The 13,460-nt window shown below is 33.6% G+C and overlaps 1 protein-coding gene across 19 annotated transcripts in view; it reads left to right on the top strand.

Annotated features, from left to right (window-relative positions):
- CACNA2D1 (calcium voltage-gated channel auxiliary subunit alpha2delta 1) overlaps positions 1 to 13,460 on the top strand; it is a 514,911-nt gene that overhangs the window by 172,427 nt on the left and 329,024 nt on the right. The window lies entirely within an intron of this gene.

Below are 13,460 nucleotides of genomic sequence, written 5' to 3'. Positions count from 1 at the left end.
TGAAGATACATGAATAAAGTCTAAAACAGTAAAAAAAAATAACAGAGGAAGTCAGAAATAGCTGAGGAGAGAACAGCTTAAGAGCTTAATTAGCTGAAGCCAAATTATAGGTCTATAATTCAAGATATGGAAACCAGAGAGGCAGAACAACGATGTAGAACTATGTAACAATGTAAGGAAATAGTCTCTTGTCTGCTGTTTATGTCTTAGAAGTCTCAGTTTAATGCTATGACTTGGGAGGAGGGGAGAATATAAGTGAAGGGATTAATTGTTTTCTGCCACTTTCTTCTTGGTATCTCTTATGCCTCAATCATTCCCTCAGAAAATTTTTACTAAGTACCTCTTATGTTCTAGACATTGAGCTAGGTACTAAGGATATACAGTTGAAACATGTTGTCTTTGCCTTAAGGAGTTTACAGTCCAGTGGGGGAAGATTGTCAAATAGACAAACAGCTTTAATAGATGTACAAGTACGATGGAAGCATAGGAAAGCATTCTCAAACTTCTGAGGAGAAGAGAGCCTAAGGTAATTTCAGGTGGTGCACATGCAAAGTCATGATGCATAAAGGATGTGGTGAGATATGAGACTAGAGAAGTAAGTGGAGGCCAGATAATAAAGGCACTTGTAGAGCATGTGCCCTGAGAAGCCTCCACACTTGGGAGTGGACACATCTGGATTTGAATTTTATAACTTGCCTGTAAAATGGGGAATATGATGTACATTTTGTAGGGTTGTGAGAATTAAAGGCATAAAGCCCTGCTTGCTTTTGCTTTAGTGAAAGTAACCGTATCATGACAGAGAAGCTATTAAAGGTATTAAAGAAGGAGAATAAGAATTGATATTATTGTAAATTCACATTGGCAGCTTTAGCTGGGTATGGGTTAGAGGATTTCAAAATCACATTCAGGAAGGCCAGTGAGAAGGCTATTGTGGAAATACCGGAAAGTGAAGACAGATTGAAGGGAAATAGTTTTCATGCAAATAGAAGATAGTCAAGAGATGAAAGAGGAGAACATATAGGTCACACTGAGCCACTGAATGTGAACATTGAGAGAACAGAAACTATTTAGGTTCCTGGTTTGGATAAATAAATGGATGCTGATATTTTTTGCTAAAGAAGAATGAGTATACAAGAGGGGCATCCACTTTCTGTTGCAAACTGCTGACACTTCTGGCATTTTTCCATGCCATTTCCTCTTGTGCTCTGATGCTGGCCTGAGGAACTACTGTCTTTTCAATTTCCTCTCGCCACCCTGTCTTAGGGATTGGGAGCTCTGAATTAAAGCTTCCTGTATACTCTTCTCTTCTCGTCTTTTTTCTGTCCTAAGCTATTTAGTAGTCTCCTCAGATTTACTGTCTTGGAAAGGTTCCTTGTCATTGTGTTCTATTCACTGTCCTTAATTTTATCTTTCTTATTGTTTGTCTCAAATATCTCTCAAGTTCTCTTTCCATTCCCATTTTCTCTAAAGCTCATCTTAGCTTTTCATCCTTTTAATCATTATGGAAGACACCTTGCCCCACGTGGCCAAAAGTTTTCTCAACTTTTTGCCCAACCATGGTCCACAAGACTCTAGTAATTCATTTTTTTTCGGGGCATTTCTCATTTTGGTTGAATAGTAAAAGGGGAAGAGAAGTAAGAATGGACTACATGTGATTGGAGGGAGAATGAATAACTGGGTTATGCCAAATAAATTTTTATAATTAAATGAACCCCAAACAGTATGTCTCAAGTTTCCTCCATATTAGGTTCACTGGCTGTTTCGTCTAATTTTGTAAAAGAACCTTTAGAAGTTAATTTCATATCTATGATATGTTATGACTGTTTTGGTTAAAGTATGTTGATTATTTATAGAGAGAATATCTGAAACATTGAATCTTAGCCATTTAGTATAGAGTTTCTTTTTTGAAAGACAAATTTTAACTTTGGTGCAATTACAACACCGTATTTCCTTTCATCAATTTCAATCTTTTCATACTCCATTTGTATTTCACTAAAATTTTAAAAAATGTATTACAAATAAAACTTTACGCCAAAAATAGACTTTTCCTCTGCCTGTATAAAATTTTTAAATGACTTAATTCACCAGAAGTAGTAAAATAATTCTTGTTTATTAATTTGTTGATTTTTGTCGTCCAAATAGGCAGCTCGTAGAAGCTATAGTTTTAAAGAGGTTAGCTTTAAAAGCTTTAGTTTCTTCAATTCAGTAGGACAATCATGTGTTGATATGGTGTTTGAGGAAAAGTATGAGTGATGGTTATACAAAGAACACTATTTAGTACTTGTAGTCAAAGAACATATAGATTAATGGGAGAAACAGACAAGTACTCAGTTACATAGTGCTACCATATTATACATTTATACATATTATACATTTAGGTTCTATAATTGAATGTCTTAAGATGACTTGCTGGCAAACAAATTATTTTGAGCTGTTTTCATGATTTGGATTTAATATCAGTTGGTGTTGGGATATAAATAATTGTGACATTTAAGAACTGTACCATGAGAATCTACATCAAAAAGTCAGACTTTCTACAGATCGATAAGCAAAAGATTGACAATCCAAAGTAAAAGAAGCAAAGTATAAAAAAAGGCATTTCACACACACACACACACACACTCACACATATGCCAATAAACATATGGAAGTGCTCATCCTCTTCCTAAAGAAATGCAAATTAAAACATTGGTATAACCTTTTTTCACAATTATATTTTTCACTGAAAATGAACTTTTATTTTTTAAATAAAGATTCTTTTTGGATTTTTGATATTTTCCTTGAATCTATTTGAATTTAAATTAATTTGTCAATTTTAAGTAGGCTAGACTCTGTATGCATTCACTGGGAACTTCTAGCTGGTGAATTTGGAAGATGAAAATGTATTTCAGAAGTAGTTTGTCCTGTGGTTGAAATGTAGATTTAGAACAAATCAAGGACTTCTTGGATTCAGTCTTCTTTAGGTTAATGCTGTTCTTCTTTCAGTTTATCTGGGCACAGAAAAAGGTCAAACACATTTTTGTTAAGGATTAGTTGAAGATCTGTTTCACCAGTGGACTGTGGTGGAAGGCTTTCAAGCACTGATCTGCTATATTTGGGGTTTCATAAGATACTACTTATGAGTTGATTTCTACAGCTGTTATAATTTATTTTACATGCAAATGATGGTAAACTAATAACTGTTTTCACAAAATATTCTTCTAAACTAACTTGAGTATTTGGAGAAGGATACACTTATTTATTTCACTTTAATTTTTAAAAATTATTTTATGGAAGTCATATTGGCTTATAACACTGTTTAATTTCAGGAGTACAGCATATACTTATTTAAATCAGTGGAAGCACAAGCATATTATAACAGCAGTGACCTATGAAGGACCACTGAGAACCAGTAGCACCCTGCACTTAGAAATCTCAAATAAAAACTTGGATTTCAAATAGACAAAGGAGATGTACCTCATTATTTTAAGGGGCAGGCAATTTCTCTTTCATTTTCCAAATTGGTTTATTGAATAGAAATGCTTTTGTGGCTTTTTTCAAGGTAATTGAATGGCTCCTGTAAGACTGTCTTCTTTATAAAAAATGGTCCATTAGATGCGCGCGCACACACACACATAAATATGCCATCTTGTAGATCAAAGAGATGATTTAATGAGGTAAAATATATTTCCATCTAACTGTTTAATCATTGTATAAACAGAGCTAGAAACACTGAAAAAAGCTAACCGAAAATAGAGTTATAAGATTCTGCATTGCCTTTCACTTTTCAGAATCAAATCCTGGATAAGGGAGAAGAGAGATAAAGAAGAGAATGATTGAAAAATCAAAAGTTTAATGTATAAGAAAATAGAAAATGGGCTGAAAATAATGGCAGGTGGTTGAAGAATAAGATATAATTTTAAGATAAATTTATCCTTGTGACAGCTGCATTATACTTTTAGGTAGAGACAAATAGATTTTCCAAATCTTTCATCAGGGCTTGCAGTAAAGGGCAGATATTCAGAGAAGAAAAGGAACCCAGAGCAGATTAAATAGACTTCTGGATATATATCTGTGAGTCCCCAAAATAAGCCAAAAGGACCAATTGCAAATGGGATTTGGGGATTTCGTGAATGAAATCCAAATAACTTCTCTGTTAAGTAGAGGAACAAAAACAATATAGACACCAACAAATGAAAAAAATCATTAATATGCATGGGTTAGTTTTGGCCTCAGAGATCTTAGATTAAATATGCCTGGATTTGCATTGCTTTAGGAAAATTGTAAGGCAATATTTAGAAAAATATTATACAGTGAAATTTAGCATTTCAATTTGAAAAATAGCACTTTAGTCCTAATGAGCAGATGCTCAACTGTGTATTGAGAGACCTGATGCAATTAAAAGATGATTTTAGGAGGGAGGAGATCACTCAGCCATGTATCGCCTGTCAGATCTACCTTGGCTAGCTTTCTACACGACAGATGCGGTTAGATTTTCCTAAGTCTATGTAGCCAGCCATTAATTTGGCAATGATCCCTCCAACAATAACTTATAAGACCTGGTTTTGAGAGAAGACTTATGTGTCCCTTTTGTAATATAACAGAGATCAGAAGTGTCACTGCAGTGATAATAACATGTCTGATAATAGGATGAACCCCACTGACTTTTTAGAAGAGAAGACAGAGGGTGAAATTGGAACTGAGGGAGATATCTAGTTGGGAGAGTCTGTTGTAATATAGGTATATATTTAGATCTATCTATATATATATATGATAGATATAGAGTGATAAAGCTCTTTAAAATAAGGGCAAGCATGCCTCTTTTTTGAGTAAATGGCCCCATCATCAATAGTATATCTTGGATGACACTAATTTTATTTAAAAATTCATAAATGAGGAAGCAGGTGCATCTTGACTAAGAGTGGAGCTTTGAGGCACTAAGTCATTTACTGGAGGCAAAATTTGATTCACCTGATATGGTTTCCCTTGTCCATTCTTTTCCTTTTCTTTCTTTATTTCTCTTTAGGTCAGAGGCTGGCAAGATAATTAAAATTTGAATTATTTATGAAGAGCCATTAAAGTGGGTGGCTTGCAGATTAGTCAAAGACAGCAGAGCTGACACTAAGCTGCATATCTTTTACTCTCTCACAATAAGTGATAGCTCAAGTTGGAAAAAAGTGTATGAAGTTGAAGCTTTTAAAAGAAAAATATATAAAACATTGTGACCATTTATATTGAAATAAATGTAACTCTGTGTGTCTATAATCATCATAATGTGTAAAAACATCTTTTGTGTGCGGATATATACATAAAAGATGTTTCTTTACCAATGGTTCATTAATATTGAATAGAAATATAATTACCGAGGGGAACAATTTTTTTGTAGATATGTAAAGATGTAACTAAAGCTATAAATATACACACATGGGTATCATTAAGTGCGCATTTTATATTTGGACAGGGACACTGAAACAGTTCAGAAACATCTGTCACCGACATGATGTGTTGAGAAGCAAAGAAATGGGAATGGGTGTCTGTTTTCTCAAAAGCATTAGGATCTGTAAAGATAAACATCATGTTTTTTTTTAACTGCCAATTAGAATGAGTTTATGGGCCTAATGCAGTTTTTGAAAACAGTGAGAGCCTACATAATAATGTTAAACTAGAATATTCTCCAAATTAACAGAGGGAAAAAAATCTCCATATGATGTTTTTCTTTATAGCTTTATCTAGTCTTGGGGGGAAAAAAGCTTATAGTGATATGTTTCATTTTGCAGAGAGATTGAGACAAGCCTCTCTATTTTGCTTACCATACCCATGTGGACTTTATTCATACCATTTAGAGGAAAATCAAATACACCTTTGCTTTCCTGGCCTTCTTCTTCCTCTCCATGAAAAATAACCAACAATAATGGATACTAGTTCTAGTAGCACTAACACTGAAAAATGTTACATATATCCATACCTCTATTTTCGCTTTTAATATGTGTCTTTTAAGATGTCTCTAAGCAGAATACATTAGTACTCCATTGAAATAATCACTTTTATCTGATATTTTTTCAGTCATATTTATTTCTAATTTCAGAATTATTTCTGTGGATATGGTCAATCTTATGTTATTTTTTTAAAGGAAAATATCAGAATGAGTGTCTTTTTGAGCTCGTAGCAGTGTTTTAAAAATACTAGCATCCACCTTTGCCTCAGTTACACTTGACCTTATGAGAAAAAAAGGAAGAAACTAGTTTGAGAAGTTTGTAGATAATAAGTGTCTTAGAGCTACACACTGCTAAGGAGAGGAAGCGTTATAACACAATGCAGGGTTTACCAAAATGTGCCCCATAGCACCCAGGTTCAGAGAGACACTCTATAAAAAGTGGGCCACGGTCCAATAAATTTTGAACACACTTTATAATATATCTCTCTCCTCATAGACTCACTAAACCTTTCGATATATAAAAGACATGGTAAGGTCCTACATTTAGGAAGCCTATTTAAGTTTGTTTAGCCCAATGTTTCTTGTATATTCAAATGATAATATATACGTATGTTTATTATTATATCATTTGAATATTATATATATATAAAAATGTATGTATATATACACACACCCCAGTATTATTTGGTATTAATCTTCCTTGGACACACTTTGAAACAATTTGAGAGATACTAGTGTAGGTTTTAAAAACAGCCTTTGTGATTGAACAGCTGAGAACAAAATCTACTTCTATCAAAAAAGCAACTTTGAGCAAGCTACTTAACCTTTCTGAAGTCCAGTCCTTCAACTGTAAACTGGAACAAATAATTTCTACTCACATGATCGTTTTAAAGATAGAATGCCATAATACACGTAGAACTCTTAGTGAAGTTCTATCATGCAGTCATTTGATAATAATCTTGAGAGAATGTTATCTTTAAAGTCATATTTTGCCTATTTCAAATATTTTCTTAGAGTTAACCTTGTTTAATTGAGTCTTGCTTGAATTATTTACTTATTTCATGGGTATAGCATTATTCCTAAAGGAAGTCTTTAGTTCCCTGTAGTAAATATTTGTTATTTTTACCTTCTTGATATTTCTTTTCACTTCTTATGGAAAAAGTACTTGTATTCCATATGACCCTGGTGGGATTGCCAAGAATGATGTTGATATTGATGACAATATCATTAATAATGACCAAACATGGCACCTGTTGAGTGTCAGGCACTATTCTAAGTACTTTGTATCTATTAACTCATTTAATCCTTACATCAACCTTATAACATATCTACTATAATTATCTTAATTTTATAGACCGACCAACCAACAAACAAATTAAGCAGAGAGGGCTTAAGAAATTAGCTCAAGGTCACACAGCTAGTAAGTGGTTGAGTGAGTAGTCAAATCCAAGCAATAGGGCTCCAGAGTCTAGGCTCTTAATCACTACAGTATATGTAGAAAAAGGCCCTCATGAAGGGCCCTCTTCTGCACACCCACCTGCGAGAACGTGTGACCCAAATCAAGCCTAATTTTTCAGTTCTTTAGCCTTCCAATATCATTGTTCCTGGATAGCTATGACTATGTCTTTCTACCTACTTTAGGACTGAGGACTGAAAGTACTATGTTCTTAATACCTACTTGATCAAAGAGTTCTGATAATCATTTCACCCTTACCTGCCAATCAAACCAAACACCATGCCTCTAGAAATTGTGCTTTCTTGGAAACAAAGTTATCAGCTGAATGGTTCTCAGAGCTGTTCAGCTACCATCTATGTTATCTTTCAGTAGACCTTTATGGGAAAAGACTAGTTGTATTTGTTATGTTGTGAAAAGTTCGTAAAATACTTTAAATATTTATTTAAATGACATTGATTAGCCATTTGACAATCAAAATGTGTGTATATCCAGAGACCTTTTTGAAATTCCAGATTCGTAAAGAGTGCTCTGCCACTTCATTTTTTTGTCCCCATTTATAAATGAGGGATGTTGATACCCACCTCACAGGTTTGGGAGGCTATGGTAGGAAGTAGCATAAAGGGCCTTCAGTTAGGCTTAGTGACTGAATAATTCACATTCGAATTCAGGCTTCTGGCCTTAATAACTTAAATGTATACCATAGAAATATTAGAAAGTTCACATTAAATCTTTAAATTGCTTACCAGTAATCCAAACATCAAATCTGACATGAATGTTATATACATACATATAAAAGGACACTGGAATGTCTATAATTTAAAATTTTAATACTACATTTTGCATTTTAACCTTACCACCACTTATACTATTTGTTTTGAGGCCATAAATATTGGTTCTTTCGTAGATAAAAGATGACACTTAATCCCAAAAGAGCCGACCATATTCCGAGCATATCTATCCATCCATCCATCTCTATCTATATATCTATCTATCTGTCGATCTATCTATCATCATCATCTACCTATCTATGCATAGCTACTCTAATGTTTATTTGGGAATTAGATAAATAATTTTATTTTCTTAAGTAGTTATAGTTTTCTTCTCATAAGCAGAAAACACACTTTCAAAAGTATTGGCTTACGTTTTCTTCTCTTAGGTCAGATGAGTGATTATTGATCAAAAAGAGAATACCATGTTTGGAAGACAGGGGTGTGGTTAATATTTAAGTACCTTCAAAGGAGCTTTCTTCGTGATATATTTCATCTTGTCATCCTAAACTGTTTCAGGTGACACTTCAGATTTTAAACCAGAAATTCATGGTTTGTCAGAGCAGTAGTGGTTATGAATTGGGAGCCTTAGTTCTATAAGCCTTGCTGACTCAATAAAGTTTGCATAAGGCTGGAGGACTCAAGTGGTGGGCCTGCCAGGAATGCTCAAGAGTAGAAATTCCTTAAGGAAACCAATATATACCTTTGTTCTACATTGAACTAGACAGTCTCAAATATTTTCAGATTGACCAAGGAACTATTTCCTTGGCTGAAACTCACAGAAGCATTATTTTTTCCTCCTTCCCCATAGGGAGAATGAGTAAGTGAAAACAAGACTGCAAGACTATAATCTCTGAAGTAAATGGGGAAGGGAAAAAAGGCATTATGAGTATATACTCTTATTCTCTGTAGAATGGAGAATATTTGATTTGCTTTAGTCATAAGAATGGGGACCAGTATTCCTTCCTCTTTGAACTCAAATATCTTCAGACTTTATCTGTATTTGCTTCTACTTCTTTCCCTTCAGTGCCAGAAAAATGTCCTTTCCTGTTGGCTTTACCTGTTTTCAAAAACATTTGCCTCTCATCTTTTCCAACATTAGGGTCTCCCTCCACCAACAATCTCTCTTCCTATTTTATTTTCAATCTCTTCCAGTTTGCTGGTTCCTGCCTCAAAACTTATAAATTTGTGCATGTTCTAATATCTCCCATCCTCATGAGATAAAGCTACAAACAAAATAAATGTTCTTAAACTCTTTCCCCTTTAACTATGTTTCTTTTTTACTTTACTTTATAGACAAAGTTATACCAGAGCTTCCCAGATTTTCAGGTTTCACAGACCAGTATATTTTTTAATTGTGAGAACTAGTCTAAATTACTAACAGTTGCTATATCTCACCAACTTAATTTCATAAAAGAGGATACTATAACACCATAAAAGAAGGAAGGACATGTTTATGGTTATTCTGTTCTATCTGTTTTAGGGTTTACATGGTCCTAAAATTTAGAATTCTTACTCTCACGAATTCCTTCATTTCTTTATTGTGATCTCATTGTTGCAAATCAGTGTCTGTATTCATATTTTAGGCATCACCACATTGGCTTAGAATCAAGCCAAGGAGTGCAATTTAATTCAATGGATTGAGTTGCCAGTTGTAAATGGAAATTATCCAAAGATGCATGTGCATTTTCCTTGAAAATACATGACTGGCATTGAGTGTCTGTTTTCAGTGTCAAGACAGGAGTGATGTATATGAATGGTGGTAAAATATAGACTGCTGTGGGCTTGGGGCCAGAATCCTGTCTCATATTCTGTGCCAGTCCCTAGAGCTGATTTGCTCAACTAAAATGGCTTATGTAAGATGCCACACTGAGTGTCATAAAAGGAGGAGAAAATGAACTATTTTCTTGAATGAAATCACAGAAGTTTTATTTTTCTTTGTAATGAAAAGTATTAAAATTTGACACAAATACAAACAACAGAGACAATATAGTATAATCCGGTTAGTATTGGGAGCAAAACAAAATACTTACAAATTGTAATAATTAAGGTTAGATTTGTTGCTACAGCCTTCATCATTGACATCATCCCTAATGAATTCTTAGCGCACATTGTGGGTAAGGTATTTAAATATTTGAAACTTGTGATATATTATTTCCAGTGATGATAGTATAAATCAGAGCATGTACTAAGTCAAACATTCTTTTATGAAATATGTCTTATTTAAAATTTTTTTCTCCAAGTTTTAAATGACTTAGAGCTTCAGATTATTTTGGTTCTTTGTGCTTTTCTTTTGTCAAAATAATATTATCATAGTATCTTCTAATGGATGATTTAAGGGTCTTAATCTTTAAGCTTTAATTTATAAGTTAAGCTATAACCAACTAAGGTTTTCTAAATGGCACGATAAACTCATTTTGAAAGATTCAAGTGTACTTTAAAAACAATTCTCATAATTGTATACCACAATCTTTATTCTCTCTTAGATGGATATGCCATATGTGTAAGCTATCAGTATATGTCTGTATTTTCCTGTACCCATAAATGCATATATTGGTTGCATGCTCTATATTATCAGTATTACTCTTTGGCAAGACTTAATGTGATTTTTAGCAAAATATATTAGAAAATACACACAGTGAATTGAACAATATAAGAATAAATTTATACTTTTATATATTCTCGTCAGTATTTGGAAATTAGATGAAGCATTGCACAGCAGCTTGGGAAGATCAAACTCCAGTAGTCAAATTTTAATTGATGTGCCCAGGCACATATATTGGAAGGCTAAAGCATAAGTCTTAGTAATCCAGAATGAATGCATCAGTAATTTGACTGAATGTATTCACTTATTTAAAGAATGAAGGTACTAAGTGGAAGGGCAGTTGGTCAGTAGTTGAGTAAAGAAAGAAGATAGATCATGGACAAAACCTTTGGCAGTGACAAATCAAGCATTACTGCCAGAGGGAAACATTTAGCCATTGATCACTGACATTTAGGTACCATTGGAGAGACTATTCCTGGATGCATCAATCTAATCATTCCCGTTAACTATTTGATTCATCTAAGGCCCCTTATTCTGACCACATGCTCAGAAGCTGTTTATCATTTGGCTTTTAAGAAGTTTTTCCTGCAGGGAGAGAATGTATAGGTTATCCAAATGATAATAATCCAGAAAATGATGTTTCTTGTAAATAATTGATAGTTTTGTATTATACCAAAGTCTGGTGAACTGGGTTAATTCTTTCCTTCATGAAATATTTATCAAGAGCCTGCTAATGGGATTCGCTTTATTTTGTACTGTGGGGATAAATCAATGAACAAACAGGCAAATTGCTTGTCCTCAAAAAGCTGATATTCTGGAGTGATGAGACAGGACAAAATACAGTCACACTGAGGAAAACACATTAAAGGAAATGAATGTGGTAATGTGACATGAAATGACTAGGGGGAGAGGGAAGGAGCAATTTAGAGAGGGGAGTCAGTAAATGGCATTTGAACCAGGAACTAAAGGCTAGGAACATTTGTTTAGCAAGTGAGAACAATTTTTCAAGCAGAGAAAACAAAATGTTTTGAGCAGGCTAGAGTTGCAATATACAAAGAAGGCTAGTAGGATAAGATGAGGCTGTAGAGGTAGAGATAGGTCAGACGAAGTATAACCTTGTAGATAAATGAGTTTGGATCTTTTCTAAATGCAGTAAGTAGAAAAGTTTTATATCCAGATCTGAGAGATTGATCCACTTCAAGGGCATTGATGAAACCAGGATTCTCACTCTGTAAAGCTGAAAGCTTGATTCTGGAATGTGGTAAATTTAAAAAAGGTTATGAACTCCACCCTGGGAGTTCTTTTGAGGTCAGTTTTTTCTCACAACCTGAGCCTGTAGACTTTTCCTGTATATGCTACTAAAGAGATGAATGATAGCATACCGTTATATATATATATCTCTCTCAACAGTGTTCCATAAATGTCATACTTCTGATGATTGTTGTTTCAAAACATGTGTGACTGACTCCATATTGCTAACTCAGAAAATGATATGCTTATTTGGGCTATATCATTGGGCAATTTTGGCCAGTATCATTGCCCAAAAATGATACCATTATTTGGGCAATATTATGTCCCTTTAGTTGGTAAAGAGACATAAATACAGTTTTACTTCTGTCTTAAACACATTCCTTCCTCCCATACAAGGAGTCTCTACCAAAAAGTCATATGAAGAATCAAGAACAGAAGTAATAGGGTGAAACAAATGAAAATTTATAGAAAAGTGAACCAATATAAGATATATGGAAACAAGCAATCAATTATGGCTTTCTTTTTCCAAAATTACATATATAATACTACATTTTTTTCCCCTATTAAGGACATTTCGGGAAAACACAGGATATCCAAGGGCTTTATGCTGAATGTTAATTTGTTTTGTTTCTTTTATATGTATTTTTGGAAGGACAAAATAAGAATAAACTAAATTAAATTGCAGAGGTGGAATAAGTTGAAAGAAGAAGATGTGATCTTTTTAACCCCTTAATGACATACAATTCACTTTTTAATAGCCCCCTATTTAGTATGTAGCAAAGCAAAAATATAATTTGTATTTTCCTATTGGTAATTTAAGATAAATGACTAATCTGTTGGCATCAATTTTTGATGTTGTTTTGTTTTTATGTCAGATTAGAAACTCTCCCCAAGCAGAGTAAAGGGGAGGGTGAAGCTACTAACAAATTGAGTTGTCAAGGAAGAAAACTGTCCCTTTCCAAACAAACTGCCACTTAAAAAATATTTTGACCTCATGTTTTTTAACCATCTGGGAACATACTAAATTCAAGGTTCAATAGCTTCAGGGAATCTGCTCTAAATTCTTGCCAGTTTCCAGGGAATAAACATTAAGTATATTTTATTTCTAGTGTAAAAATCATGATAAAATATATATTATATGGGACCATGAAGTTTGTTAAATGAAAAATAACAGAGAAGAATTTAATATTAAATACCATTAACAACATTAATATACATTTATTTTGTATGCCAATATTGTATGTCTTACCAGATTCTTTTTGGTTGTCTTAGTTTTGTGTGTTAAAATATTTATCGGTATCTTTCAAGTTTCCTTATAAAATGAAATCATCTTCCAGAGCCAGTAATTTTTATCATTATGTCTTTGGCTAGTGTTCTTGGACAATATCTTATACATGAAATATAACAATACCATAATTACAAAGTTCTTTTCTCTCTTTATGGATTCCTCTTTTAAGCAAGTATAGGAAGTCTTGCCACGGTCATCATCCCTTCCTCAGTTCATGCCTTTGTCATTTCTGACCTGTG

This window comes from Equus caballus, chromosome 4 (genome assembly GCF_041296265.1).
Source record: "Equus caballus isolate H_3958 breed thoroughbred chromosome 4, TB-T2T, whole genome shotgun sequence".
NCBI classification, from domain to species: Eukaryota; Metazoa; Chordata; class Mammalia; order Perissodactyla; family Equidae; genus Equus; species Equus caballus.
Note: the sequence above shows the minus strand (reverse complement) of the source record. Positions and strands in the feature narration are given on the sequence as shown.